Source organism: Perca fluviatilis, chromosome 9 (genome assembly GCF_010015445.1).
Source record: "Perca fluviatilis chromosome 9, GENO_Pfluv_1.0, whole genome shotgun sequence".
Classification (NCBI taxonomy): domain Eukaryota; kingdom Metazoa; phylum Chordata; class Actinopteri; order Perciformes; family Percidae; genus Perca; species Perca fluviatilis.
In genome coordinates, this window is record NC_053120.1 from 549480 (window position 1) to 553706 (window position 4227).

A 4227-nucleotide genomic window follows, 5' to 3' on the forward strand; every position below is an offset into this window, starting at 1 on the left:
AGACTAGGACTGCATTAGTCAAGTAAAGAAAACCTGTTAATGGTGGGGCAGGGACTACAGGGCTCCAGCGTAGGAGAAACACTGTTAATGTTAGACTGGGGAGCTACAGTAGTCAAGCGTGGGAACACTGTTAATGTTAGACTGAGACTACAGTAGTCAGCGTAGAGAAACACTGTTAATGTTAGACTGAGACTACAGTAGTCAGCGTAGGAGAAACACTGTTAATGTTAGACTGAGACTACAGTAGTCAGCGTGAGAAACACTGTTAATGTTAGACTGAGATCTACAGTAGTCAAGTAGGAGAAACATGTTAATGTTAGACTGAGACTACAGTAGTCAACGTAGAAACACTGTTAATGTTAGACTGAGACTATAGTAGTAACGTGAAACACTGTTAATGTTAGACTGAGACTATAGTAGTCAAACGTAGGGACTTATGTAATGTTAGACTGAGACTACAGTAGTCAACGTAGAAACACTGTTAATGTTAGACTGAGACTACAGTAGTCAAGTGAGAAACACTGTTAATGTTAGACTGAGACTACAGTAGTCAACGTAGAAACACTGTTAATGTTAGACTGAGACTACAGTAGTCAACGTGGGGGAAACACTGTTAATGTTAGACAGAGACTACAGTAGTTAACGTGAGAAACACTGTTAATGTTAGACTGAGAATACAGTAGTCAGCGTGGGAGAAACACTGTTAATGTTAGACTGAGACAACAGTAGTTAACATAGAGAAATACTGTTAATGTTAGACTGAGACTACAGTAGTCAAGCGTGAAATACTGTTAATGTTAGACTGAGACTACAGTAGTCAGCGTAGAGAAATACTGTTAATGTTAGACTGAGACTACAGTAGTCAACGTAGGAGAAACACTGTTAATGTTAGACTGGGACTACAGTAGTCACGTAGGAGAAACACTGTTAATGTTAGACTGAGACTACAGTAGTCAACGTGAAACACTGTTAATGTTAGACTGAGACTACAGTAGTCAACGTGAAGAAACACTGTTAATGTTAGACTGAGACTACAGTAGTCAGCGTTAGGAGAAACACTGTTAATGTTAGACTGAGACTACGGTAGTCAACGTAGAAATACTGTTAATGTTAGACTGAGACTACAGTAGTCAACGTAGAAACACTGTTAATGTTAGACTGAGACTACAGTAGTCACGTGAAATACTGTTAATGTTAGACTGAGACTATAGTAGTCAACGTAGGAGAAACTACTGTTAATGTTAGACTGAGACTACAGTAGTCAGCGTGAGAAACACTGTTAATGTTAGACTGGAGACTACGGTAGTCAGGTAGGAGAAACACTGTTAATGTTAGACAGAGACTACAGTAGTCAGCGTGGGAGAAACACTGTTAATGTTAGACTGAGACTACAGTAGTCAGCGTGAAACACTGTTAATGTTAGACTGAGACTACGGTAGTCAGCGTGGGAGAAACACTGTTAATGTTAGACAGAGACTACAGTAGTCAACGTGGGAGAAACACTGTTAATGTTAGACTGAGACTATAGTAGTCAGCGTGAGAAACACTGTTAATGTTAGACTGAGACTACAGTAGTCAACGTAGAGAAACACTGTTAATGTTAGACTGAGACTACAGTAGTCAACGTAGAAACACTGTTAATGTTTGAGACTACAGTAGTCAGCGTGAGAACACTGTTAATGTTAGACTGAGACTACAGTAGTCGCGTGAAACACTGTTAATGTTAGACTGAGACTACAGTAGTCAACGTAGGAGAAACACTGTTAATGTTAGACTGAGACTACAGTAGTCAGCGTAGAAAACACTGTTAATGTTAGACTGAGACTATAGTAGTCAGCGTAGGAGAAACACTGTTAATGTTAGACTGAGACTACGGTAGTCAACGTAGAAACACTGTTAATGTTAGACTGAGACTACAGTAGTCAACGTGGAAAACACTGTTAATGTTAGACTGAGACTACAGTAGTCAAGCGTGGGAGAAACACTGTTAATGTTAGACTGAGACTACAGTAGTCAAGCGTGAGAGAAACACTGTTAATGTTAGACTGAGACTACAGTAGTCAATGTAGGAGAAACACTGTTAATGTTAGACTGGGACTACAGTAGTCAGCGTAGAAACACTGTTAATGTTAGACTGAGACTATAGTAGTAGCGTAAGAGAAACACTGTTAATGTTAGACTGAGACTATAGTAGTCAACGTGGGAGAAACACTGTTAATGTTAGACTGAGACTACAGTAGTCAGCGTGAAACACTGTTAATGTTGGGCTGAGACTATAGTAGTCAGCGTAGAAACACTGTTAATGTTAGACTGAGACTACAGTAGTCAACGTAGAAACACTGTTAATGTTAGACTGAGACAGTAGTCAACGTGGGAGAAACACTGTTAATGTTAGACAGAGACTACAGTAGTTAACGTGAAACACTGTTAATGTTAGACTGAGAATACAGTAGTCAGCGTAGGAGAAACACTGTTAATGTTAGACTGAGACAACAGTAGTTAACATAGAGATACTGTTAATGTTAGACTGAGACTACAGTAGTCAGCGTGAAATACTGTTAATGTTAGACTGAGACTACAGTAGTCAACGTAGAAATACTGTTAATGTTAGACTGAGACTACAGTAGTCAGCGTGGGAGAAACACTGTTAATGTTAGACTGAGACTACAGTAGTCAGCGTGAAATACTGTTAATGTTAGACTGAGACTACAGTAGTTAACGTAGAGAAATACTGTTAATGTTGGACTGAGACTACAGTAGTCAACGTTGAAATACTGTTAATGTTAGACTGAGACTACAGTAGTCAGCGTAGAAACACTGTTAATGTTAGACTGAGACTACAGTAGTCAGCGTAGGAGAAACACTGTTAATGTTAGACAGGGACTACTGTTAGTCAACGTAGGGCACTGTTAATGTTAGACTGAGACTATAGTAGTCAACGTAGAAACACTGTTAATGTTAGACTGAGACTACAGTAGTCAACGTGGGAGAAACACTGTTAATGTTAGACTGAGACTACAGTAGTCAACGTGAAGAACACTGTTAATGTTAGACTGAGACTACAGTAGTCAAGCGTGAAAACACTGTTAATGTTAGACTGAGACTATAGTAGTCAGCGTAGGAGAAACACTGTTAATGTTAGACTGAGACTACAGTAGTCAACGTAGAAACACTGTTAATGTTAGACTGAGACTACAGTAGTCAACGTGAGAACACTGTTAATGTTAGACTGAGACTACAGTAGTCAACGTAGGAGAAACACTGTTAATGTTAGACTGAGACTACAGTAGTCAGCGTGAAAGCACTGTTAATGTTAGACTGAGACTACAGTAGTCAATGTAGGAGAAACACTGTTATGTTAGACTAACTACATATCATGACACTGTTAATGTTAGACTGGACATTATGAAACACTGTTAATGTTAGATAAAAGTATCATGGAAACACTGTTATGTTAGATTAATCATACACGTAATGTTAGATATATATACACTAAACACTGTTAATGTTAGACTGAGACTACGGTAGTCAGCGTGGGAGAAACACTGTTAATGTTAGACTGAGACTACAGTAGTCAACGTGAGACACTGTTAATGTTAGACTGAGGACTACAGTAGTCAACGTGAGAGAACACTGTTAATGTTAGACTGAGAATACAGTAGTCAGCGTAGGAGAAACACTGTTAATGTTAGACTTACTGTGTTGGGACTACGTAGTCAACTGGACACTGTTAATGTTAGATCACATGTAGTCAAGTGAAACACTGTTAATGTTAGACTGGCTACAGTAGTTAGTGAATTGTTAATGTTAGACTGAGACTACAGTAGTTAACGTGAAACACTGTTAATGTTAGACTGAGACTACAGTAGTCAACGTGGGAGAAACACTGTTAATGTTAGACTGACTACAGTAGTACGTGAAATACTGTTAATGTTAGACTGAGACTACAGTAGTCAACGTAGGAGAAACACTGTTAATGTTAGACTGAGACTACAGTAGTCAACGTAGAGAAATACTGTTAATGTTAGACTGAGACTACAGTAGTTAACGTAGAGAAATACTGTTAATGTTAGACTGAGACTACAGTAGTCAACGTAGAGAAATACTGTTAATGTTAGACTGAGACTACAGTAGTCAACGTAGAGAAATACTGTTAATGTTAGACTGAGACTACAGTAGTCAACGTAGGAGAAACACTGTTAATGTTAGATTGTTAAACAAAGAAAT